We start from the raw sequence: 27,993 nt of genomic DNA on the forward strand, positions 1-27,993 counted from the left end.
ACATACTGAGGTGGTACTGGTTGCATTGCTTAGGTTGGGATCAGCAGGGGCAGTATCAGTTGTTATGAGTTGACTCCCAGCCTGTTCCTATCTTTCCTTAGTTGGGTATGGCTCTGGGAAAGTGAGGTTCCAGGACACATTGATAAGGTCATCTGCCCAGGAAAGTCAGGATGGCATCATAGTAGTGTCTGCAACTTGGTGACTGAGAGCATTAAGATATAAGATATAAAAACTTAAGATATAAGATATATAAGATATATATCTTATACTAGACATAAGATATAAGAACTTTTTTATTTATTGGGGGGATTAATGGTTTATAGTCAACAGTAAAATATAGTAGTTGGTAAATGTGTAACGTTTCTCAGTTTTCTACATAACACTCTAACACCCTGCCTAGGACCTGAACACTTGTCCTGTTACTTTGGTGCAGTACACCAAATCCTCTCTATATGGAACTTTTAACACTGATTTGGATTTTTGTTTTTGTTGTTGTTGTTGTTAGTGAATAGTGATTGACAAGATTGTGGGATAAGAGGAGTACGATTTTATACAAGTCAGTTCCCACCACCAGAGTTCCATATACCCTCCCCCCATTAGAAGCTTTCCTATTCTTTAGCCCTCTGGGAGTATGGACCAAAGAACTTTATAGAGAGAAGAAGATGGGAGGTCTGGCTTCTGTAATTGCTTCTCTGCTGGACATAGACGTTGATAGGTTGATCCAGACCCCCAGCTTGTTTCTATCTTTCCCTAGTGGGGTAGAACTCTGGGGAGTTGGGGTTCCAGGACACGTTGGTGAGGTCCTCTGCCCAGGGAAGTCAGGTTGTCATCATGGTAATATCTGCAACTTGGTGACAGAGTATTGGAGCTAGAGGGTTGAAATCCCAGGCCTGGACACAGTCCTTAGTGAATCATGTCGAGGTGGCACTATTTGCATTGATTTGGTTGAAATCAGCAGATGCATTATCAAATGGTATGGTTCGAGAGAAAGATGAAGGAAAACAAGCAAAGCCCCAGAGGTTCAAGAGAAACCTGGGAGAAATACGGGTTTTATAGAGAATGAGGAAGGTTCCTTGCTGTCTTAGAGTTTAAGAAGGCAATAATTATTTTTATAACCAAATTATTTGGGAGCTTGGTTTACTTTGAAAATCTCATGGTTAGGATTTATTGTACCATACAAGACCTCACCATGATTTATGTCACCTAATGCCATTTATTTTATATACTGTCAAAACCAGTTGCTTCTAGTTTCCTTGATTATATATGATTTAATATTTCAAAAAGTTATTATTAGAAATGCACTAACAAGGGAGTCTGGCGGTAGAGCAGTGGGTTAAGTCCACGTGGCACAAAGCGCAAGGACCAGCATAAGGGTCCCGGTTCGAGCCCCCGGCTCCCCACCTGCAGTGGAGTCGATTCACAAGCAGTGAAGCAGGTCTGCAGGTGTCTATCTTTCTCTCCCCCTCTGTCTTCATTCCTCTCTCATTTCTATCTGTCCTATCCAACAACTACATCAGTAACCACAACAATGTTAAACAACAAGGGCAACAAAAGGGAAAATAAATAAATAAAATTTAAAAAATTAAAAAAAAAAAGAAATGCACTAACAATTTAAGCCCAATGTTATAATTCAATCAGTTCATTCATTTAAAATCTTTTTTAAAAAGAATTATTTTTTTTACTGGGGGGGAATTAATGGTTTACAGTCAACAGTAAAATACAGTACTTTGTATATGTGTAACATTTCTCAGTTTTCCACATAACAATTCAACCCCCTCTAGGTCCTCTTCTGTCATCATATTCTATGATCTGAACCATCCCTCCCACCCCAGAGTCTTTTACTTTGGTGAAATACACCAAACCAAGTCTAAGCTCTGCTTTGTGCTTTCTTAATTTTCAACTTTTAAAAAATTAATATTAGTGATTTAATAATGATTGTGGGATAAGGGGTACAGTCCATACAATTCCCAATACCAGAATCCTGTCCCCTCTATTGGAAGCTTCCCTATTTTTTCCCTTTTACATAGTTATCTCTCTCTTTTAAAATTTTTTTTCCAATTCTATCTTCATTTATTATTTTTTATTTATTTAGAAAAGAAGACATTACCAAAACCATAGGACAAGGGGGGTACAACTCCACACAATTTTCACCACCAGATCTCCGTATCTCCCCTGATAGCTTTCCTATTCTTTAAGCCTCTGGGAGTATGGACCCAAGGGCATTGTGGGATGCAGAAGGTGGAAGGTCTAGCTTCTGTAATTGCTTCCCCACTGAACATGGACATTGACAGGTCGATCCGTACTCTTAGCCTGCCTCTCTCTTTCCCCAGTGGGGAAGGGCTCTGGGGAATTGGAGCTCCAAGACACATTGGTGGGTTGTCTGTCCAGGAAAGTCTGGTTGGTATCATGCTAGCATTTGGAACCTGGTGGCTGAAAAGAGAGTTAACATACAAAGCCAAACAAATTGTTGACCAATCATGAACCTAAAGGCAGGAATAGTGCAAATAAAGAGTAGGGGTCCTCCATTTGTAGAAAGCTAGTAGGCTTATTTTAGTTATATTTCAAAGGGTCTGTAGCTATTACTAGTTTTTTTTTTTTTTTTTCCCCTGAGCCTGAAATCTGATATGCAGGTGGATCTAGATTATTGTCTGGGGAGGTGATGTCATGGCTGGGAAAGGGACAGAAAGCTGGATCAGGGAAGAGAGTAGCTCCCAAATATGGGAAAGGGGAGACCAGGCTTCTTAACCTCTCTACTTCATAGTGAAGGCAAGGTCCTAGAGAGGCCCTTGAAAAGGCTTATGGTATATATACCACAGCTTTCTCAGCTACTCATCTGTTGTTGGGCACCTGGGTTGCTTCCAGGTTTTAGCTATTATGAATTGTGCTGCTATGAACATAGGAGTACACACCTCTTTTTGGTTGGGTGTTATGGAGTCCTTGGGGTATAACCCCAGGAGAGGAATTACTGGATCATATGGAAGGTCCATGTCTAGCCTTCTGAGAGTTTTCCAGACTGCTCTCCACAGAGGCTATACCAATTTACATTCCCACCAGCAATGTAAAAGGGTTCCTCTGTCCCCACAGCCTCTCCAGCATTTGTTGCTGCTGTCCTTTTTGATGTGTGCCATTCTCACAGGAGTGAGGTGGTATCTCAATGTTGTCTCTGACATTTGCATTTCTCTGACAATCAGTGACCCGGAGCAGTATTTCATATGTTTGTTAGCCTTTTGGATCTCCTCTGGAGTGAATGTTCTGTTCATATCCTCTGCCCATTTTTGGATGGGGTCATTTGCTTTTTTGGTGCTAAGTTTGCTGAGCTCTTTGTATATTTTGGTGATTAGTCTCTTGTCTGATGTATGGCATGTGAAGATCTTCTCCCATTCTGTGAGGGGTCTCTTTGTTTGTGTGATAGTTTCGAATAGTTCATTTTTAAAAAATTATTTATATTCTGAGAGTGACCCAGACATGGAGTGTGAGAGAGCAGAGATCAGTTGTGACGTTGGGTGATGCTGAGAGTTAAACCTGGGACCTCTGGGAATTCAGGCAAGCAAATCCTGTGCTCTGACACACTGAGATGTCTCCCCAGTCCAGGTTGCTCATTTTGAATTGCTGCATAGTATTCTAAGATATGGATACACCGGGGGCTGGGTGGTGGCACAGCGGGTTAAGTGCTCATGGTGTGAAGTGCAAGGACTGGCATAAGGATCCGGGTTCCAGCCCCTGCTCCCCACCTGCAGGGGAGTCGCTTCACAAGTGGTGAAGCAGATCTGCAGGTGTCTATCTTTCTCTCCCCCTCTCTGCCTTCCCCTCCTCTCTCCATTTCTCTTTGTCTTATCCAACAATAGTAATGGCAACAATAATAAGAACAACAACAACAATAAACAACAAGGGCAACAAAAGGGAAAAAATGGCCTCCAGGAGCAGTGGATTTGTAGTGCAGGCACTGAGTCCCAGCGATAACCCTGGAGGCAAAAAATAAATAAAATAAAATAAAAATAAAATTAAAATTAAAAAGTTCTAAAAAAGAAAAAAGATATGGAAGTACTGTCATTTGTCACCTGTTAGGATATCTGGGTTATGTCTAGTCTAGAACAATTACAAATATGGCTCCTATAGAAATGAGTGCATGTTCTTTTTTCTCAAGCATAATAATTTTTTTTTGTCTAAATAAATGCACTTAAATGTAATTATTGGATCATGGTTATATGGTAATTATATTCTTAGGTTTATATGGAATGCCAAACTGTTTTACAGTGCTTTTCTAATTAAGATAACTGGTTCATAACTGTGTGTATTTAATGAGTATAGTTCCTTTTCTGATATGTTACCACAGTACGACCACCACCAAAGTGCTAGTATCCTTCTACCTTAGTCCAGCCAGTCTCCTCCACCCTGTCTTCCATCTTCACTTCCTTCCCTGGTAGGCTTATTTCTGTGGTCAGACTCTTGAGTGTTTGTTTCTGTTTGTCCCCTTGCTTTTGCTTCTTTATATCTCAGTATGTGTGAAATCATCTGGTGTTTGTCTTTCTGACTTATTTCACTTAGCATGAACCCTTCACTTCCTTTTTCATTTTTTTTTTTGTAGCTGAGTCATGTTCTACTGTGTATATTCACCATATCTTTTATATTCACACATTCATTGTTGGGTACTTGGATTATTTTCATGTGTTTATAATGGTTAAAGGAGTGAGCAAATAACATTGTATTGGCAAGGTGAGAGTTACTGTTAATGTCAGATAGATCTATTTTTATGAATTGTACTGTTGCTCATTTTAGCTACAGGAATGCTGTTTTAAATACACTGAAGCATGCTACAGAGTTGAAATCAGTGAAGCTTAAATATGAGAATCTTTTTCATTGCTTTAGGAATAGGAAAATTTAACCTAAATTTTATGTATAGCAAGACTGAGTTCTTACTTCTCACAAGTGATATCTAGACCCTGCACTGTAATGCTTAATCTGCAGATGACTGCACTTTGAAAATTACATTTTAAAGTTCCACAAATGATGACTTAATTTGTTAGTCACTAGTGTAAATTAGATATCTAGCTACAGATCCTCTCCTTAGTTCCCCTTTACACATGGTTCTCCAGTATTAAGGTGTTCCATCACAGTGGTTTCCTTTGCAGCACGGTCTCCTTTTACTATCATTTAAAATTCACACCTAGCACTTAGAATGGGGTTCTTCAGGCCCTGGAGAAGGAGGTCCGGTTTTCGATCAAGGTGGACACAAGGCTGAACTGGAATCACTAGCAATTACTGACAAGTTATGAATCTCTCCTAACTTCCTTTTCTGGTCCTTTCTTTTCTTTCTGCTGTGTGATGATCATTCTCAGTTGGCTAAAAGACTTGCCACACCTTATTGTGAGGGTCAATTTATAGGGAAGATCAAATGAAGTAACATAAATAAAGTCTGTGGGGGCGGGTTTGGGTGGAGGGAGGCAGGCAGTGGCGCACTGGGTTAAGCACACATGGTGCATAGCCCAAGGACCAATGGTAAGGATCCCGGTTCTAGTCCCCGGCTCCCCACCTGCAGAGGGCTCGTCTCACAGGCAGTGATGTAGGTCTGTAGGTGCCTATCCTTCTCCACCCTTCTCTGTATTTCCCTCCTTTCTCAATTTCTCTTTTTCCTATCTAACAACAACAAAATGGAGAAAATGGCCTCTAGAGGCAGTGGATTTGTAGTGTAGGCACCAAGCCCCAGTGATAACCCTGGAGGCAGAAAAAAAAAAAACTTAAAAAAAATCTGCTGTACTATTGTATTTACTGTTGAATGTAAAACATTAATTCCCCAATAAAGAAATTAAAAAAAAAAAGATGAAAAAGCAGCAAAACCAAAAAAAAAAATCTGCTGTATACAAATGGCATCAGTAATGTTCAGTTGCTTTCTTATATGCATTTAAAAATGCCTTGAGGAACAGATCCTCCAAACTTATTTATAAATAAATTCTATTCATGTTTATTTTAGTTTGTTAGAAATCGCATCTTGTCCAGGAGACTTGAAAGCTCATGTTCAAACAAACAAACAAAAACTCAACTCTGATTCAAGCAAATAAATAAAGGTAGTTGGTACAATATGACAGTGGGCCTTTTTGTATTTAGAGATTGATGCTAACATAAAGGAAAACAACTTGTGCCTCACTGAAAATGTTGACATCTTAGGATACAAACCCTGCAGTCTTACTTTCTAAATTCTTATTGCTTGGTAATGAATCTGTATCTACTAAAATTCAATTAAACTAAGTGAAGGGATTGTGCTTCTTAATTTGGAGTAACCTCTTTATTTTTAATAATAAAAATAAGGTCAGTACCAACAGAGCCCAGAATACTCAACAAAGAGCATCTTGGGGAGAGATACTCACCTTCACCCTAGCAACACAGGTCAAGAAGTATCTGGAGTGATCTCCCCTTTCCAAGAAGCAGGAATAGTAGCTTCCTAATCATCTTGTGTCTGATTTGAACATGCTGTTTTAGATTGTGATAGTAGGGAGTATCATTATGTCAGGAGAGAATTATATTAATCAGAAATTAAAAGAAGATGGGGGATGCTTTTCAGTTTTTCAGAGATCACCCAGGAAATAGATTTCAGTGCTATAAATCTAAGAACTATAAAACAAGTCAAAAGTCAGCTCTGCTTATTGGAGAACAAGGCATTACACAGTTAAAATTGGGTTATGCTGGGCTAGCGTGGGGGTGCCTCTTCCCTGGGTGCTGCCCTCTGGGTTGGAGAGAACTCGACTGGACTCAGCCTGGGCTGCTACTCACTCAGGACGCGGGAGATAGATGACTCAGGAACTGGTGGCAGCGGTGGTAAAAGGATCTGTTGATCAGAGAGCCAGTGCTTTTATAGATAAAACCGGAAGTGGCAAGCCGGAAACGGAAATGGCTAGGAAAGGGGGTAGAGAAAGGCAAAAGGGGGCTGGGAAGGTAGAAGCTTCCTTAGCAACTGCTGGGAGGTTTTAACTAGTGGGATTAATGTTACCCTGCAGGCAGGGCGGGTCTCGAGGTAGAAAGAAGATAGATCAGTGGGATGGATGGGGATCTTTCAGGCAAAACAATGATTATGTAAATAGGCCATAGTATCAGCAATGCAGGATGGAGCAGGGGTGGGGGCTGGCTTAATGCCCGACAGGATTATATCACAAAGCTCTGCCTAACTCAATGTTGTCCGTCAATCTGACACAAAGGCCTGAATGCTTGTTGTGCCTTTAGAGAGACTCCTTTAGAATATGTTCATGTTCCCTGCCTGCTAGGGGAAAGCTCTGAGTGCTGAAGCAGTACTGAAGTTATCTCTCTCTCTCTCTCTTTCTCTCTCTCTCTCGCCAAACTTCCTTCTCAATTTCTGTCTCTATTAAAAATGTTTATATTGGGGGCTGGGTGGTAGCAGCAGGTTAAATGCACGTGGTGCGGGCTGGGTGGTAGCGCAGCAAGTTAAATGCACGTGGTGCAAAGTGCAAGGACCGGCTTTGGGATCCTGGTTCGAGCCCCCAGCTCCCTACCTGCACCTCGTGTTTAACAAAGTCACTTCGGTTCTTTTTCTCCCTCTTCTTATTTTCCTGAGACCTCTCTGAATGGGCAACCTTCCTCCTTATCAAGGGGGTCGCTTCTCACACCTTGCAGCAGGTCTGCAGGTGTCTGTCTTTCCTCCTGTCTGTCTTCCCCTCCTCTTGATTTCTCTCTGTCCTAGCTAACAACAACAACTATGACAATAACAATAACAACTACAACAAGTGCAACAACAAGGGCAATGAAATGGGGAAAATGGCCTCCAGGAGCAGTGGATTCATAGTGCGGGCATTGAGCCCCAGCAATAACCCTGGAGGTATATATGTAAAAAATGTTTGGGAGGCAGGCGGTAGGGCAGTGGGTTAAGCGCATGTGGCGCAAAGCACAAGGACCAATGTAAGGCGCCCGGTTCAAGGCCCCAGCTCCCCACCTGCAGGGGAGTTGCCTCACAGGCGGTGAAGCAGGTCTGCAGGTGTCTCTCCTTCTCTCCCCCACCTCTGTATTCCTCTCCTCTCTCCATTTCTCTCTGTCCTATCCAACAACAACAACAATAATAATAACTACAACAATAAAGCAATAAGGGCAACAAAAGGAAATAAATAAATAAATAAAACAGGTAAAAATGTTTATATTACCTCGGTGATACAAGCTGCTAGTAATTAAGCATAGAATATATCGCCAAATCATTTAGTTGCACCCTAGATTGGAAGCCTGAGAAATTAATCTAGTTCACTTTTGTTGGGAGTGAAAAGACTTGGGCAGGGAATGGGTGGTTGAGGTTGAGCGAGTGCATTCACAAGCAAGAGCAAGAACCCAGGTTTAAGTCCTCACTCTCAACCTGCAGAGGAGATGCTTCAGAGATGATGAGGCAGATCTGCAGGTGTCTCTCCCTCTCTCTGTCTTCTTCCTCCCCTGTCAATTTCTCTATGACTTTTAAAATCAAATATAAAAGGGGAAATAAGAGTTGGGAAATTCCTAGCAGAAATTTTTTTGTTTTTTTTAAAATTTTTTTTCTTTAAGAAAGGATTAATTAACAAAACCATAGGGTAGGAGGGGTACAACTCCACACAATTCCCACCACCCAATCTCCATATCCCACCCCCTCCCCCGATAGCTTTCCCATTCTCTATCCCTCTGGGAGCATGGACCCAGGGTCGTTGAGGGTTGCAGAAGGTAGAAGGTCTGGCTTCTGTAATTGCTTCCCCGCTGAACATGGGCGTTGACTGGTCGGTCCATACTCCCAGTCTGCCTCTCTCTTTCCCTAATAGGGTGTGTCTCTGGGGAAGCTGAGCTCCAGGACATATTGGTGGGGTCTTCAATCCAGGGAAGCCTGGCTAGCATCCTGATGGCATCTGGAACCTGGTGATTGAAAAGAGAGTTAACATACAAAGCCAAACAAATTGTTGAGCAATCATGGACCCAAAGCTTGGAATAGTGGAGAGGAAGTGTTAGGGAGGTACTCACTGCAAACTCTAGTGTACTTCTGCTTTCAGGTATATATTTTGCAGTAGTTTATGGATATGTGTGAACATAAGCTCTCTCTCACAGAAAATGGTGTATATCTAGGTTTTGGGACTTTGTTAGAAAGTGAACCACCTGAGATGAAATTAGAGTGTACTATAAAAAGGAAAGGTCTCACCCGAGTAATGAAGCTGAAGGGTTGTCATTCCACACGTGAAGTCTCTGGACACAGTCTGAGGTGAAGCATGTTGAGGTGGCAATCATTGCGTTGGTTAGGTTGTGATCGGCGGATGCAATATTATTAGATATGGATTGGGAGAGGCATATGGGAAAGTGGGCCCTATCCAAGGGTTCCAGGACTGGGGGAAGTAGGGGCTCTATAGTGGAGATGTGAGGTTCCTGCTGTCTTAGGGTTCAAAAAGACAATCGATAGTTAATGTTATCATCACATTATTTGGTAATTGGGTTAACTTTGAAAAGTCCCTTTGTTATGGTTTGCTGTACAGTATCCAGTATCTTGTATATAGCTGTGCTATTGGATGCTTTTAATCTACTTGGTCTAGGCTTTTGAGAGAGTCTGCATATCAAATACACAGCCTATATATTAAAAAGATTCAGTTGTTTTCATTTCTGTGATTATAAGTTTATTATTGCTTGCATACTTTTCTTATCTATGGTTACTTCTGGCTGATTTGTAGTTCTTCTGGGCTCCTGTCTTCATTCATTGGAGTAGCAGTTTTATTTGTTTTTGATCTACCCATTTTTTTGATTTATGTGTTTCTTTTTTTTTATGCTCTGTTGTTCCTCAGTTGTTGTGTCTTGAGTACAAGTAACACTGCACTAAATACCTTTATGACAATTGCACTCACCAACCTCAGGAATTACAGTAGCAACTGAAGCAAGTATTGAAGCAATTTAATCGTTACTAGTTAGCCAAACAATTTCTCCAGTCCGTGAAAAAATAGTAACCAAATCCCAGTGAAGAAGAAAGAGAAAAGAAAGAAAGGATAGCAAGAATAGACAGTTATGCAAATATACTATCCACTGTATATTCTAGGGGTAACAAGAGAGGAAAGGGAAGTAGAGCAGAGATACACACATAGAGCGTCCACTCTGAGTCAGATTTCTTCCCCCAAATAATTCACAAATTCAGAAAGGCAAAGAAGAAGGAAGAAGTGTATGACAAGATAAAAAAAAAAAAAGAGAGAAAAAGAAAAAAGAGGCAAGAGAGAGAATAGGGAAAAGATAAGAAAAAGCTGTAATTAAAGAGCAGTGAAAGGAAATTCCCAAATGTATATCAGTGAATTCAAAAAAGCACACTGTTTGTTGGTGTGGGGGCTGGTGGCTGTGACTTTGGAAGCTGTAGGATTAAGGAAGAAAGGATGACAATAATGAGAAAAAGAAAAAAAAATAAAGAGAGAGAGTGAAAAAAGAAAAAGATAAGAAAAAGAACAGTCATAAAAGGGCAGTGAAAGGAAAGGTTTTTTTATGTATTTATTTTAAATTATTTAATTAGCTATGCGGGGTGAGGTGGGGGGGTTGTTGGCTACTTAGAAAGAAAAAAGACCAGAGGTTTCAGAAGGGTATAGACTTAGAATTAATGATATTCCCTGGTAGGACAGGAATTTGGTAAAGAAAAGAAGCTCCTATCAGGGGATCCTGCTAGGAGCTGGTCCCCAGGGATTGGTTATGGGGGGGGGGGGCGGGGAAGGAGGTATGCTTAGAAATTAAAAGGAAGAAAAAAATTTTTTTTCCCTTTTTTTCTTACTCTAATTCTTAACCCAAATGAAGTTATAGTCACCTCCTTGGTGTCACCGATAGGACCCCTTATTGGCTGGCCTACTAAAGGCAGACAATCCTACCGTTTCTAGGAGATGTGGTCAGAGCTCAGCCACTAGCAGCTTCTCAGTCCGCCATCTTCCGGGAACCCCCCCTAGCAGAATGTTTTGACAAGGAAGAATGAATGAAGAATGGGAAAAGGTGGGAACTCTGTGGGGAAAGGAAGCAGGAGCACCTGGGACTCTTGCAAGATCAACAGACGGTAGATTCGTCAACATGGGAAGTGTATGGAGGCCACCGCTGTCTCCAGGCTGGATGACATAGATCATGGAACACAGTAGATGTGCAGCCGGTAACAGCTGGCCGGATGGAAACATGTACATTCTCCACAGGACGGTGAAGCTTGTTCTGAAAGGAGAGGAAGCAGAAACAGGGTGCTTACATACTTGACTAAGGGTGCCCGTGCCTGGGCTTGCTGAAGATCATAGCATCATGGTGCTTGTGGGAGGTTGTAGAATTTCCTCCTGTAAAGTCTTTTTTTTTTTTTTTTAAATAAAAAAAGATAGATTCTTATCCGTTTGGAAGGGTTCCAGTGAGAAGCAGAACAGTGATCTAAATCATTTGAGTCATGTGGGATCCCATTCTTGGGCATTAAAAAATGTATTTTCTGGGGGTTGGGTGGTAGCACGTTAAGTGCATGTGGTGCAAAGCGCAAGGACCAGCGTAAGGATCCGGGTTCGAACCCCTAGCTCCCCATCTGCAGGGGAGTCGCTTCACAGGCTGTGAAGCAGGTCTTCAGGTGTCTAGCTTTCTCTCCCCCTCTCTGTCTTTCCCTCCTCTCTCCATTTCTCTCTGTCCTATCCAACAATGAATGACATTAACAACCATAACCACAACAAGGCTACAACAACAAGGGGAACAAAAGAGGGGGGGAGGCCTCCAGGAGCAGTGGATTCATGGTGCAGGCACTGAGCCCCAGCAATAACCCTGGAAGCAAAAAAAAATGTATTTACTTGTTAAGTAGAGTCAGAAATCAAGATGGAAGGGGATGGAATAGAGGGAGATAGAAAGAAAGACACTGGTGTGGGAATTGTGCGAAGTTGTACCTCTTATCGAATGGTTTTGTCACTGTTTCCTTTTTAAATAACAAATTAAAAAAATAAATAAGATTATATTGTAAAAAAAGAAAGAAAGAAAGAAAGGAAGAAAGAAAGACATCGGGAGTCAGGCAGTAGCATAGCAGGTTAAGTGCAGGTTGTACAAAGTGCAAGGACCTGCTTAAGGATCCCGGTTCAAGCCCCCGGCTCCCCACCTGCAGGGGAGTCACTTCACAGGCAGTGAAGCAGGTCTGCAGGTGTCTATCTTTCTCTCCCCCTCTCTGTCTTCCCCTCCTCTCTCCATTTCTCTCTGTCCTATCCAACGATGATGACATCAATAACAGCAATAACTACTACAACAATAAAACAACAAGGGCAACAAAAGGGGATAAATAATTTTTTTAAAAAAAAGAAAAACACCTGCAGCGCTGCTTTACGACTGCTGAAGCTTCCCCCCTTACAGATGGGGACTATGGACTTGAACCTGAGTCCTTGTGCATGATAACCTGTTCTCTAATGGATATACCACCATCTGGCCCTATAATTCTCTTCTTGTTTTTAATTCTTCAATATCAGGAAATGCAAAGCAGGGCTTGCACCACCACCATCACCACCATATTCTATGGAATAATGATTCTTTTTATTTTTTGCAGCATGTGTTTTATTATTATTTGAATTTTTTCTCTATTGGAGGGATTAATGGTTTACAGCCTAAAAGTCCTTTTTGAAGGGTGTCTGCCAAACAGTGCCCAGTGCATATAACCTATGCCCTGGAAGAATTGCTTGATTTTTTAGAAGGCTTGTGACTTTTTATCATGTAGTGACACAGAACACCTGCAGATGTCACTCTTTCCTTGCAGAATGCCACCCCTTGCGCTGTGGCTATGAACCTTAAGCTGAAAGCATTGACAAACACATGATGTTAAGGTTGGACCATTAAAAAACATTTTTTTTTTTAAAAAAAAGCCTTAGGCTGAAAGCATTGACAAACATGTGATATTAAGGTTGGACCGTTAAAAAACATTTTTTAAAAAACGATTTTCTTTATTGTAAACTTTAAATATGAATCAGCCTGCAAACTAGGAAATTAGATTTAAATTAGTTTATTACAAAATAGCAAGCTTGGTGATTAAGTTCACGTCCTTAATTGAATGGCTTTGCCTCTTTATCTTTGTCCTGAGATAATTTAATTTTTAAATGTTTTTATTTATAAAAAGGAAATACCGACAAAACCCATAGGATAAGAGGGGTACAACTTCGTACAATTCCCACCACCAGAACTCTGTATCCCATAGCCTCCCCTGATAGCTTTCTTATTCTTTATTCCTCTGGGAGTATGGACCTGGGGTCATTATGGGGTGCAGAAGGTGGAAGGTCTGGCTTCTGTAATTGCTTCCCTGCTGAACATGGGCGTTGGCAGGTTGATTTGTCATGTTGTTTCCCTGAAAAAAAAGCAGAGGTTCGGGGGTCGGGTGGTATCGCATATGGCTCAAAGCGCAAGGACTGGCTAAGGATCCTGGTTCGAGCCCCCGGCTAGCCACCTGCAGGGGAGTCGCTTTACAGGCAGTAAAGCAGGTCTGCAGGTGTCTATCTTTCTCTCCCCCTCTCTGTCTTCCCGTCCTCTCTCCATTTCTCTGTCCTATCTAACAACGAGCGACATGAACAATAACAATAATAACCACAACAAGGCTACAACAACAAGGGCAACAAAAGGAGGAAAAATGGCCTTTAGGAGCAATGGATTCGTGGTGCAGGCACTGAGCCCCAGCAATAACCCTGGAGGCAAAAAAAAAAAAAAAAAAAAAGAAAGAAAAAGAAAAAGCAGAGGCTCTTCATTTGAAAGGCAAATTTCTACTGAGAAGATGAATGAATGCTTAAATTTTCACTGCCTGCTGAAACACATTTCTGACTTGCTTTCCCTCTTCCTGAGGTGGTAGTATGACAGAGCTCAGGGATATGATTCTCCAGCCAAGTTCCACTAATTCTTGGATAAAAACTCAGTGTTTCCTTCCAGTGTGTGGCCTGTCTGGTGCTGAGAAACCTTCAGAGCCAGGGCAGATGAGGAAAGTCAGAAAAGTACCCAGACACAGACATTTCTGTACCATCTAAAAGCTTTCTAGGCTTCTGCATACAGTACAAAACACTCTTAGATCTGCAGCTCTGCATGTGGCTCCTGTGTGTCAGGATCTCACACCCACCGGTAGCTTCTCATTTTGAAACACTGAGGGTCTCATACCTCCGAGTTTTAGACTTTTCTTCATCAGACCCCTGGGTGCAGTTCTAAGGTGGAGCTTCTTACAGTGGGGTCTTGTGACAAATCACAGGGAGGGTTTCAGAGAAAAAAATTTAGACCTACCTCTTTTAACTACTGTAGAGCCAAATTCTAGAGAATTGACAAGAAACCACCTTGATTCTTTCCCATACTGAAGTCAGAAAGCTATTGAAACCCAGTGAATATGGAAGGGACAGTTTCCTGAACATGAATTACAATGCTGGGTTTGGTGAAAATGGAAGGGACAGTTTCCTGAACATGAATTACAATGCTGGATTTGGTCACCTGGTGGTATCTTCATTCTCAGTTTAAGTTTGTTCCCAGAGTCTTTATTTATTAAAGATAGCCTGAGAACACCTCAGACTTCAGTGCATCATTATTTTATTTTAATGTATTTGCTAATGAGAGAGAGGGGAGAGGAAGAGAGAGCAGAACATCATCTGAAATAACATGGGGCACGACACCTGCGACCTTATGTGTGCATGTCTGGTGCTCTACCACTAAGCTACCTCCCAGGCCCCAGTTCAGGTTATTTAATGAAGTGTTCCCACTTCTAGCTTTAGGAATTCTAAATATTTTTTTAAATTATTTATTAATGATAAAGATAGGAGGAGGTGGAGGAGAGAGAGAGAGAGAGAGAGAGAGAGAGAGAATGAACCAGACATCACTCTGGTACATGTGCTGCTAGGGATTGAACTAGGGCCTCATGCTTGATCCAATGCCTTATCCACTGGACCACAGGAAATTTCAATTTTTTTTTAAATGGATTAAGCCTTGAACCATCAGGACTCCTTGTTTAGCACCCTCCCTCCTTCTGTCTGCTGTTCTTCTTGACCATCCTCGTTCTTCTCTGTTTCTCCTCCAGGGAGAGTTAGAGGGTTACCCAGTCACAGAGCACAGAACACTTACTGCCTCGCTCTCATTCGTTCCCATTGGCTTCTAGGAAATAGTTTTCCTTTTCTTTTGCCCCTGGCTTCAAGCCTCATGCCTAGGAAATGGTGAATGCTTAATACATTTGTTGGTGACTCCTTAAGGGCTTTGTTAAAAACCCACCTCCCACTTCTGTTCCTGTGAATCCATATAAACTAGATATTAATAAACTTGAGGATAAAGCCTATGACTTCTATGACTTCTTCATCTGTTACCATGAGGGAGTTTCCACAAACCCCTTTCAATATACTATTATGTGGAACCCTAAGGGCAGGGGCATGCCTCATGTCCATCTCTGGACATGGTATCTAGCACATAGTAGCACTTGCTAAAGGTCTGCAGATATAAAATCAAGAAGTTACCCATGAACCACTTTTGTTATAACTTTTTATTAGTGATTTAATATTTCTCTACAAAATTATGAGACAACAAGGCACTAAGTCCACACTGTTCCCACTACCAGTTCTGTGTTCCCATTCCCTTTATTGGAAACTAAAGTAGTTCTTTCAAGGTCACAGATAAAGGTTGACTATTATTTCTATCTATAATTATATGTATTAGCCCATTTAGTTTATGGTTCTGCCTTCTCTTCCTTTCTAAGTTATACCTACATCTACTTCCGAGTGTCCTTCTTTTTTTTCCTGTTCTCTCTCCGGGTTCTGATGAAATTGCAACTATGAACCACTCCTTTTTTTTTTTGTCCCCTTTTGTTGCCCTTGTTGTTTATCATTGTTGTGGCTATTATTATTATTTTTGTTATTGGTGTTATTGTTGGATAGGACAGAGAGAAATGGAGAGAGGAGGGGAAGGCAGAGGGGAGAGAAAGACACCTGCAGACCTGCTTCACCGCCTGTGAAGTGACCCCCCTGCAGGTGGGGAGCCAGGGGCTTGAACTGGAATCTCTACGCCAGTTCTTGCACTTTGGGCCATGTGCCACTTACACTTAACCCGCTGTGCTACCACCCTATCCCCATTAACTACTCTTAAGTGACCCGGTGTAGTACAATGAGAAATGATAGTCTCACTTTCTCATATGTATTTTTCTAGAGCCAAAGGACTTGTCTTGGGAGCTGCACTAAATGGTACATATTACATGTGCTAAATAGGGTTGCACATGTAGCTAGAACCCAGGGCTGCTCAGACCTGGGGGAATTTTCTTGCAGCAGAACAGAGAGACAGGTGTTTATCTGGGTTACTTGCTAGGGAACTGCCCAGTGAGGGTTCTAGTTAGTTTTTACTTTCCAGAGACAGCATTTGATATATACATGGCATCTTCCAGCAAACAGTTTTGTTTGTCCATCCTGTAGCTGTTAGTCTCAGCAAAGAAAGCCTCTTTGTATTTTAACTGGTGAGAAAATGTTTGAGCGTGTTGTAATGCAGCATGTAGTGGGTAGGTGGCAGTGCTGGAATACAGTGTATGTGAACAAGGCAGAATTCTAGAAGAGACCTGGACACATTTAAGGGGTTCTTTGAAGTCACCTAACAATGAGAGGACCATATTGTTGTAACGGCAGCCACTGTTAGCACCAACACTAGTAGCAGCACCAGTATTAACACTCATCTGTGTCGGGGATGAGGGTATCAGTATTTGTTGATATCATATATATATGTATATATGTTTTCTGTTACATGATACAATAATATTGTTTCATACAACTTTTTGCTTGTTGCTAAAAATAGTTACATGTTTTTCCTAGCTCTGAGAATAGTAAATCATCCTTATAAAATTTCAAACTTAACACATCGATACTTAAGAAGATTAAAGTTTCTCTTGTTCTAATTCCTTACATACAGATAACACAAGCAGTTCCATTTCTACCCATGTGATACTTTCCTCATATTTAAGCTTTCTGCTTAAACTTGTTTCATGCAGTTTGGACCAGTATGCTTCTGGGGGCTGATGTCTGTAGGCTACTTTTAAATACTCTCCTTAAAGCTCCAAACAATTACTCCCCCCTCCTTTTTTCCCCTTCCAGATTAGCATTATTGTGATTTTTCGCCCTTTTAAATTTGTAACACATGGTGTGATTCAAACCACTGAGTTATAGCATCTGTCAATGATAAGATCATTCTTTTTAGTGATATAAGGATGCTTGCCAATAATGTGGCAGAAGTTGGCTTTTCATTGTTATGTTATTAATGACTGCAGAAAAGAATTTGTGGGTAATATTTTTTTTTCCTATATAAGCTTTAGTCAGTTTGCTAAAGTTTCTTTCAAATATCCATATACAATTAAAACTAAGGAAGGCTTAGATTGTTCAAAGCAAAGTTCTTCTATCCCCTAGGTTTGCATATTCTAAGTTATTTCCTTACAATGAGATGACAATGCTTTTCACCTTGACACACTGTGTAATGAAATCATAATGAGGGGAGAGAGCAGTCTGGGATAAACCTCAGAGGGGATCCTGGTGAGATGCTCAGTGGACCTTACAGCAGGTGATCTGCAGAAGGGCAGGGAACTGTGTTGTTGGGTACTGACCCTGTGCTGCTGATGTGAGGATCTGGTTCTTACTTTAGAGCTCTTTCTCTTATTCTGTTTACAACTATTTATTTATTATTTATTTTATCTAATTCATTCTGCCTTCACTGTTTGAGTGAACTTTATACCTACAAACCCACACTGTATAAATAGTGTACTATGGTATATTTATTCACACTGTGAGTACAGTAGAGCTTATTTATGATTAATCAGTAAGGAAATAATGCATCTGTGGCACTGTGAGCATGAGCTTAAAATGTTTTTCCTGATGGTGATGCATAGTAGGATATATTTGAAAATACTGTGCAATATCCTGAACTTCTTTGGGACAGAGGTCATCTGTTTCCTTTATGGTACTTATAAAAATGGCTAACTATATACACATGCATGTATGTATCAATACATAGTGAGTATTACTGACAATTTTTTCTGAGGGAAAATTTTATTTTATTGACAATTAACTCAGTGAATAGATGGATAAATTAATAAGCCATGTGATTGTGTTTATCTCTATGAATAGGAGATTATTTTAAATTACTGTTTGGTAGTTATTTTAGTGTATGACAAGAACCCCAAGTTATCAAACAACGAGACTGTGGTCTTTGCACTAGAGGCAGTGTTTGGATATATTAAGAACTGATTCAGCGTGCCACATTTCTTGAACACTTCACCAGATTGATGTATTACCATGAAATATATGGTGAATATGATTGAGAAATTTTATGTAACTCTGCCTCCCAGGATTTACTTGCCTTGTGCATCATTAGAATCTTAGGGTTAACAAATGATGTGATTTCCATAGACTTTGATGTTTATATTAAAAAATTAGATGATATTATTTTAATTATATATATATATATATATATATATATATATATGCATGTGTTTGATATGGACATGCTGTGAGGCATGATAGTAAAACAGCTGGGTGCTTCTTCCCAGATTTCCTTCCTTCCTTCCTTCCCTCCCTCCCTCCCCTCCTTCCTTCCTTCCTTCCTTCCTTCCTTCCTTCCTTCCTTCCTTCCTTCCTTTCTACCAGAGTAATCTCTTGTACTCAGTGCCTGCACAACAAACTCACTGCACCTGCAGCCTTTCTTCTCTCCCTCTATCCCTTCCTGCCCCCCCCCCCCCAGAGCACTGCTAAACTCTGGCTTCTAGGTGGTACTGGGATTTGAATCTGGAACCTTTGGTGCCTTAGATATGAAAGTCTTTCTGCATAATCACAATGCTATCTCCTTCTTTCTTTCTTTGTAACAATAGAGACGAGAGTAATAGAAGAGGAGAAGGGGAGCTCTCTTGGCTTGTGAAGCTTCCCCCCCTGCAGGTAGTGCTTTAGCACTGGTCTTCGAACATAGTAATGTGTGTACTCTACTGGGTGCACCACCACTTGTCTTACAGATTTCTTTGTATTTTGTTTTTCCTTGGCTGAAAACACCATGCCATTGATGCAGTAGACTGTTATGACCAAGGATGAAGTAAGGAGAGCAGTAAAGTTCTAACAAGGTTTGTGGGACTTGTATTCAGCTGTAATCAATCTCACTAATGCCAGACTGTTTCTTAACTCATTAAGGTTGCCATGAAGAAATTTCAGATTAATTCTTTTTTTTTTTCCCTCCAGGGTTATTGCTGGGCTCGGTGCCTGCACCATGAATCCACCGCTCCTGTTGGCCATTTTTCCCCCTTTTGTTTTCCTTGTTATTTCGTTGTGGTTATTATTATTGCCATTGTTGATGTTGTTTGTTGTTGGACAGGACAGAGAGAAATGGAGAGAGGAGGGGAAGACAGAGAGGGGGAGAGGAAGACACCTGCAGACCTGCTTCACTGCCTGTGAAGCGACTCCCTTGCAGGTGGCTAGCCGGGGGCTTGAACCGGGATCCTTAGCTGGTCCTTGCGCTTTGTGCCACATGCGCTTAACCCACTGCGCCACCGCCCGACCCCCTTCAGATTACTTCTAATAGCAGTGACCCACTTTAATCCTTCACATCATTTCTCTTTTGGCTGATTCTTTCCCAGGTCATTGCTATTTGTGAGACCTGTTCTTGTTACTGTGTAAAATAGGGCCTCCTGTAGTAGGGACTCAGAAACTATTTGCTGACCAGCTATAAACTATATATGTGATTTCTGCTTATGTCTATCCAAATGTACATGTCTTTGGTGGGAGAGAGGCAGTCCCGCCAGGGCAAAGTAGGGAGGACAGCCAAAACCTGATCCTCACTCAAGGGAGGATTGCTCCCTCTACTCAGCATACCACCAGTCTGCCTATAGGTGGAGAATGGTGGTTTTGTTTTCTTTATGAACCTCCTCTTATGTGCGAACAGAATAAAAGACAGCCATCTATACTGTAATACATTTAAAAAATTTTTTTTATTTATAAAAAGGAAACATTGACTAAACCATAGGATAAGAGGGGTACAATTCCACACAGTTCCTACCACCAGAACTCTGTATCCCATCCCCTCCCCTGATAGCTTTCCTATTCTTTAACCCGCTGGAGTATGGACCCAAGGTCATTGTGGGATGCAGAAGGTGGAAGGTCTGGCTTCTGTAATTGCTTCCCCACTGAACATGGGCATTGACAAGTTGATCCATACTCCCAAACTGTCTCTCTCTTTTCCTAATGGGGAAGGGCTCTGGGGAAGTGGAGCTCCAGGACACATTGGTGAGGTTGTCTGTTCAGGGAAGTCTGACTGGCATCATGCTAACATCTGGAACCTGGTCGTTGAAAAGAGAATTAACATACAAAGCCAAATAAATTGTTGACCAATCATAGACGTAAAGGCTGGAATAGTGCAGATGAAGATATGGGGGGGGGGTCCTCCATTTTGGTAGGCATATTTTAGTTATATTCCAAAGGGCCTGTGGCTATACTAGTTTTTTTTTTCTTTTTATTTTTTCCTCTGAGGCTGAAATCTGATATGCAGGTGGATCCAAGTTATTGTCTGGGGAGATGATGTTATGGCTGGAAAAAGGACCAGAAAGCTGGATCAAGGAAGAGAGTAGCTCCCTAATATGGGAAGGGGTATAAATATTGTTGATGTAAACCCCATCAATTTGGTGTGATCTGGGGCCCATATTCAGCTTAGGAGCCTATGTGACCTCTGCATCCCTATAGATCTGAGCTCACATTCTGTGGTCATGAGTAGGAACATTCCTCTATGCTACACCTGAGGAAGATGGGTCGATATTGGGGCAGCTTGGAATGTTCCTACTGCAATACATCTTAACGATCTTTCCACCAAGTCTTCCAATATCAAATCCAGCTTGGTGTATTGCTGGTGTTTTCTTACTTTGCACAATTATTTTAAATTTCAAGGTTGAGTTATGACTTACAGCAAAGGGAGCCTCACCCGAGACAGGGCTAGACAAGCCAGAGTGCTACTCTAATACACGCTGCACCAGGGATCAAACCAAGAACCTTAGTCATGCAAGACTGATGTGCTACCACTTGATTTTTTTTTTCTGACTGCTGCATGAGTATTTAATTAATTAATTAATTAATTAATTAATTTGGATCTTTATTTATTTATTGGATAGAGACAGCCAGAAATCGAGAGGGATGGTGGTGATAGAAAGGGAGAGACAGAGAGACACTTGCAGCCCTGCTTCACCACTCACAAAGCTTTTCCCATGCAGGTGGGGACCGAGGGCTCGAACCCGGGTCCTTGCACATTGCAACATGTGCGCTCAACCAGGTGCACCACTGCCTGGCCTCTATTTTTTAATTTTTAATTTTTTAACCAGAGCACTGCTCAGCTTTGGGTTATGGTGGTGCGGGGCATTGAACCTGGGACTTGAGGGAGCCTCAGGCATGAGAGTCTGTTTGCATAATAATTATGCTATCTGCTCCCATATTTATTTTGAAAAAATATTTATTAGTTTTTAATTTGATAGGAAAGAGAGAAATTGATAGAGCAGGAGAAAGAAAGACCCACAGTACTGCTTTGCTGCTTGTACAACTCTCTCTGTGCAGATGGGGACTGGGGGCATCACCCAAACAAAGAGACACCTTACTGTGTGGGAGAAGATCTTTACATACTATACAGAAGACAAAGGATATGAATGAATATTAACCAAAGAAGAGATCCAAAAGGCCAATAGACATGAAAAAATGCTCCAAGTTATTGATTGTCAGAGAAATGCAAATAAAGATAATGGTGAGATACCACTTTACTCCTGTGAGAATGCCATATATCAGAAAGGTTAGTAACAACAAATTCTGAAGAGATTGTAGGGGTAAAGGAACCCTCCTGCACTCCTGGTGGGAATGTAAATTGATCTTACCCCTGTGGAAAGTAGCCTGGAGAACTCTTGGAAGGCTAGAAATGAACCTACCATATGACCCAGTAATTCCTTTCTTGGAGATATATCCTAAGGAAATAGACCCAGGTTCTTGCTCATGGTAATGTGTGTTCCACCTCCTGGCCCATATATGACTATTTTAATGATATGGGTACAAGTAGATGGAAATATGAATTACTACAAACATAGGCATACTTTGGTGTTAGCCAATAAGTTTTTAATTTTATTTTTATTTTTTTTTATTTAAGAAAGGATTAATTAACAAAACCGTAGGGTAGGAGGGGTACAACTCCACACAATTTCCACCACCCAATCTCCATATCCCACCCCCTCCCCCGATAGATTTCCCACTCTCTATCCCTCTGGGAGCATGGACCCAGGGTCATTGTGGGTTGTAGAAGGTGGAAGGTCTGGCTTCTGTAATTGCTTCCCTGCTGAACATGGGCGTTGACTGGTCGGTCCATACTTCCAGTCTGCCTCTCTCTTTCCCTAGTAGGCTGGGTATCTGGGGAAGCGGAGCTCCAGGACACATTGGTGGGGTCTTCAGTCCAGGGAAGCCTGGCCGGCATCCTGATGACATCTGGAACCTGGTGACTGAAAAGAGAGTTAACATACAAAACCAAACAAATTGTTGAGCAATCCTGGACCCAAAGCTTGGAATAGTGGAGAGGAAGTGTTAGGGGGATACTCACTGCAAACTCTAGTGTACTTTTGCTTTCAGGTATATATTTCGCAGTAGTTTATGGATACGTGTGAACATAAGCTCTCTCTCACAGAAAATGGTGTATATCTAGGTTTTGGGACTTTGTTAGAAAGTGAACCACCTGGGATGGAATTAGAGTATACTATGAAAGGAAAGGTCTCACCCGAGTAATGAAGCTGAAGGGTTGTCATTCCACACGTGAAGACTCTGGACACAGTCTGAAGTGAAGCATGTTGAGGTGGCAATCGTTGCTTTGATTAGGTTGTGATCGGCAGATGCAATATTATTTGATATGGATTGGGAGAGGCATACGGGAAAGTGGGCCCTATCCAATGGTTCCAGGACTGGGGGAAGTAGAGGCTCTATAGTGGAGATGTGAGGTTCCTGCTGTCTTAGGGTTCAAAAAGACAATCGATAGTTAATGACACCATCACATTATTTGGTAATTGGGTTAACTTTGAAAAGTCCTTTTGTTAGGGTTTGCTGTATAGTACCCAGTATCTTGTATGTAGCTGTGCTATTGGATGCTTCTGATCTACTTGGTCTAGGCTTTTGAGAGAGTCCGCATATCAAATACACAGCCTATATATTAAAAAGATTCAGTCTGTGTTTTAAAAAACTTCGAGACATACAATTAATTTTCCCCCTCTCATATTAATTAACTAGTGATTTATATGACTACATTTTACTAGGAGTGTACATAAATACCATTCCCACCACCAAAAGACTGTGTGACCCATCCCTCCCACCCACTTCCACTCCCCACTGTCCCAGGAAGCTGCATGTCTACCCCTCACCACAGGGCTTTTACTTTGGTGTCCTACTTATAATTTGGTCAGGTCCTGCTTTTAGTTTCCCTTTCAGATCTTCTTAGTCAACTTCTGTTGATGAGTGGGATCATCCCATACTCATCTTTATCTTTCTGACTTAGCTCACTTAACGTAATTCCTTCTAGCTTTGTCCAAGAGGGGTCAGAGAAGGTGGGTTCATTGTTCTTGATAGCTGCATAGTATTCCATTGTGTATATATACCACAGCTTTCTCAGCCACTCATCTGTTGTTGGGTACCTGGGTTGCTTCCAGGTTTTAGCTATTATGAATTGTGCTGCTATGAACATAGGAGTACACACCTCTTTTTGGTTGGGTGTTATGGAGTCCTTGGGGTATAACCCCAGGAGAGGAATTACTGGATCATATGGAAGGTCCATGTCTAGCCTTCTGAGGGTTTTCCAGACTGCTCTCCACAGAGGCTGGACCAATTTACATTCCCACCAGCAATGTAAAAGGGTTCCTCTGTCCCCACAACCTCTCCAGCATTTGTTGCTGCTGTCCTTTTTGATGTATGCCATTCTTACAGGAGTGAGGTGGTATCTTAGTGTTGTCTTAATTTGCATTTCTCTGACAATCAGTGACCTAGAGAAGTTTTTCATATGTTTGTTAGCCTTTTGGATCTCCTCTGAAGTGAATGTTTTGTTCATATCCTCTGCCCATTTTTGGATGGGGTCATTTGCTTTTTTGGTGCTAAGTTTGCTGAGCTCTTTATATATTTTGGTGATTAGTTTCTTGTCTGATGTATGGCATGTGAAGATCTTCTCCCATTCTGTGAGGGGTCTCTTTGTTTGTTTAATAGTTTCTTTGGATGCGCAGAAGCATTTCAATTTGATGCAGTCCCATTGGTTTGTTTCTGCTTTAGTTTTCCTTGCAATTGGGTTTGATTCATCAAAGATGTCCTTGAAGTGTAGGTGGGAAACTGTTTAACCAATGTTTTCCTCTAAGTATTTGATTGTTTCTGGTCTGACATCCAGGTCTTTGATCCATTTGGAGTTGATTTTTGTTTCTGGTGAGATAAAGTGGTTCAATTTCATTCTTCTGCATGTTACAACCCAGTTTTCCCAGCACCATTTATTGAAGAGAGCCTCCTTCTTCCATTTAATCCTTTGGGCCCCCTTATCAAAGATGAGATGTCCATAGGTGTGGGGAGCCAATAATTTTTTTACAAATATTTAGTTTTTGTTGTTATATATATTTTCTGTTACCTGTTTTCTTGTTTTGCCTTGCTTAAAGGCATATTTTTTTCTTACTTACTTTTTTTTAATTGACTAAATAATGATCAACAAGCCCGTGGGATAAGAGGAGTATAATTCCACACAATTCCCATCACCAGAATCCTGCATCATATTCCCTCCACTGGAAGCTTTACTATTTATTCCCTTGGGAGTATGAACCCAGGCTCATCATGGGGTACAGAAGGTGGAAGGTCTGGCTTCTGTAATTGCTTCTCTGCTGGACATGGGCATTGGTAGGTTGATCCATACTCCCAGCCTGTTTCTATTTTTCCCTAGTGAGGTGGGTCTCTGGGGAGGTAGGGTTCCAGGACTCTTTGGTGAGTTATTCTGCAGAGAGAAGTCAGGTTGGCATAATGGTAGCATCTACAACTTGGTGGATGAAAAGCATTAAGATATAAAACAGAACAAATAGCTTAATAATCAGGAACATAAAGGTAACAATATAGTAGGTAAGATTTGGGATCTTCATGTTGGAAGTATCTAAGAATCTATTTTAGATATATTCCAAGGGTGCCCATGACTTTACTAATTTTTGCCTGAACCCAACAGCTAACTTGCAGGTGCCTAATGGTATTGTTTGAGGAGATGGTGTCAGAGTTGGTGATAGGACTAGAAAGCTGGATCTGAGAAAAGAGTAGCTCCCAAATCTGGGAAAAGTATATAAGTACCGTTAACTATAGTCTCCACTGATCTGATCTGGTACCCATATTCAGCACAGGATTAAAGGCATATGTTAATGTACAGGGGAGAGAGCTTAGTGGTTATACCAAAAAAAAAAAAAAACCCACTCATGACTGAGGCTCCAAAGTCCCATGTCCAATCCCACTCATATCATCATAAGCTAGAGCTGAACAGTGCTTTGGTGAAGAAAAAAAAAATCACAAGATCACATGTTAAACATGATTGTTTAACAATGTTTAATACAGCAGATGTCCCTGACCAATTTTTCAAGAAATGAAAAGCACTTTCTGGCATGACAGTTTCTTTTTTTCCTTTTTTTTTAGTTATTATTTTTTATTTATTTGTAAAATGGAAATATTAACAGGACCATAGTATAAGAGGAGTACAGCTCCACACAGTTCCCACCACCAGAACTCTGTATCCCACCCCCTCCCCTGACAGCTTTCCTATTCGTTAACCCTCTGGGAGTATGGACCCAGGTCATTATGGGATGCAGAAGGTGGGAGGTCTGGCTTCTATAATTGCTTTCCCACTGAACATGGGCGTTGACAGGTCAATGCATACTCCTAGCCTGTTCATCTCTTTCCCTAGTGGGGCGGGGTTCTGGGGAAGGGGGGCTCCAGGACACATTGGTGGGGTTGTGGCATGACAGTTTCTAATAGCAAGTGTGTGTGTGTGGGTGTGAAAGTAATTCATATTCCCTACTTTATATTTAACTCAAGCTAGTTAATTTTTCAAGAAAGGTTTTAAGTACCAATCATATATGTCAGCTGTTTTGCTTTATAGTGGATGGTTTAGCATATGCTATGACACAACTGTCTTTTATGCTGAATAAAGAATCTAAATCTCAGAACCATAGTAGATAAGTGGTTTATCACCCATGAGTAGAATGTACAGTTTACACCATCACTAATTAGTTGCACTCTTTTCTTCGTTGTCTAAGATGGGTAAGAACTTTAGGTCGCTGGGTCCAGGCAGTGGTATATTTGGTTAACATAGCATACATTACAGTGCACAAGGACCTGGGTTCAAGCTCCTGATCTGCATCTGCAGGGGGAAAGCTTCACAAGTGGTGAAGCAGGGCTGCAGGTGTCTCTCATTCTCTCCCTCTCTCCTCCTCTCCTCTCAATTTCTCTGTTTCTAGCTAATAATAAATAAATAAAATTTAAAAAAACGTTAGGCCACAAACTTAGATGTAAATATATATATATATATATATATATTTTAATTGGATAGGACATAGAAAAATTCAGAGAGGAGGGGAAAACAGAGATGGAGAGGGAAAGAGACACCTGCAGACCTGCTTCACCGCTTGTGAAGCGACCCCCCTGTAAGCTGGGAGCCTGGGGGCTTGAACCAGGACCCTTGTGCTTCTTACTATGTGTGCTTAAGTCAGTGTGTCACTGCCTGACTCCCCCCCCCCTTTTCGTTTTCCAGTGCTTACTTAATTTCTGTAGTAGCATGTAACTGAGTTGAATCCTGTGTCCCACCCCCTCTATCTGGAATCCATTACCTGATTTGAAAATAAAGTCTTTGAAAGTATAATTAGTGTATCTGGCATGACTGGCTTAGGGTGGCAATAAGAAGAAGGAGGGGGTCAGGTGGTAGCACAGTGGGTGAAGTACACTTGGTGTGAAGCACAAGGACAGGCTAGGGGTCCCAGTTCGAGCTTCCAGCTCCCTACCTGCAGGGAGGTCACTTTGCAAGCAGTGAATCAGGTCTGCAGGTGTCTGTCTTTCTCTCCCCTTCTCTGTCTTTCCCTCCTCTCTCCATTTCTCTCTGTCCTATCCAACAACAACAATAACAGCAATGACAATGATAATTACAATGACAACAACAAGGGTAACAACAAAGGCAACAAAAATGGAAAAAAATGGCCTCCAAGAGCAGTGGATTTGTAGTGCAGGCACCAAGCCCCAGTGATAACCCTGAAGGCAAAATTAAATTAAATTAAATTAAAAAAATAAGGAAATTTGCACACAGACACACAGAGGAGAGCAGTGATGGCAGCAGGGAGTTGGAGAGATGCATCTGCAAGTCTGGGAACAACAGTGGTGGCAGAGGCTAGCCACCTGCCGAAGCTGGAAAGAGGGAGGAAAAATTCTTCCCTAGAGGCTTGGCACTGTTGACATCTTTATTTCAGGTTTAGAGGTTTCAGATCTGGGGGCCAGTGAATTGCTATAACTTAGAAATGGCCTGCTCTGTGCTCCTTTGCTTTGGAAGATCTGGGAAACTAAAGCAGATTAGCTGTGGCCCATGAAGTGATTCTGTGGGTAGATAGCAGGATTTGCATGTATGAGGTTCAGGACTTGTCCCCTAGCAGTGTATTGATACAGTTATATTCTGGTTTCTCATAAAAGAAATACATAAGGGGGTCTGTAGTGGTGCATCCAGTTAAGCACACATATTACCATGTGCAAAGGCCTGGTTGGAGCCCCCACTCCCCACCTGCAGGGGAGACGTTGTACAAGTGGGGAAGCAGGTCTGCAGGTGTCTAGTTCTCTCTCTCTCTATTTGTCCCCTCCCCTCTCATTTTTTCTCTTTCCTATCAAGTATGTTACAAAAGGTCGGCGGTGGGGAGAAAAATGGGTACCCGGAGTGGTGAATTCCTAGTGCCAGCATTAAGCCCCAGTGATAACTGGTGGCAAAAAAAAAAAAAAAAGAAAAAGAAAAAAGAAAGTAAAAGGGGGCCGGGCAGTAGTACAAGGGGTTAAATAATGC

Source organism: Erinaceus europaeus, chromosome 3, assembly GCF_950295315.1.
Source record: "Erinaceus europaeus chromosome 3, mEriEur2.1, whole genome shotgun sequence".
Lineage (NCBI taxonomy): Eukaryota > Metazoa > Chordata > Mammalia > Eulipotyphla > Erinaceidae > Erinaceus > Erinaceus europaeus.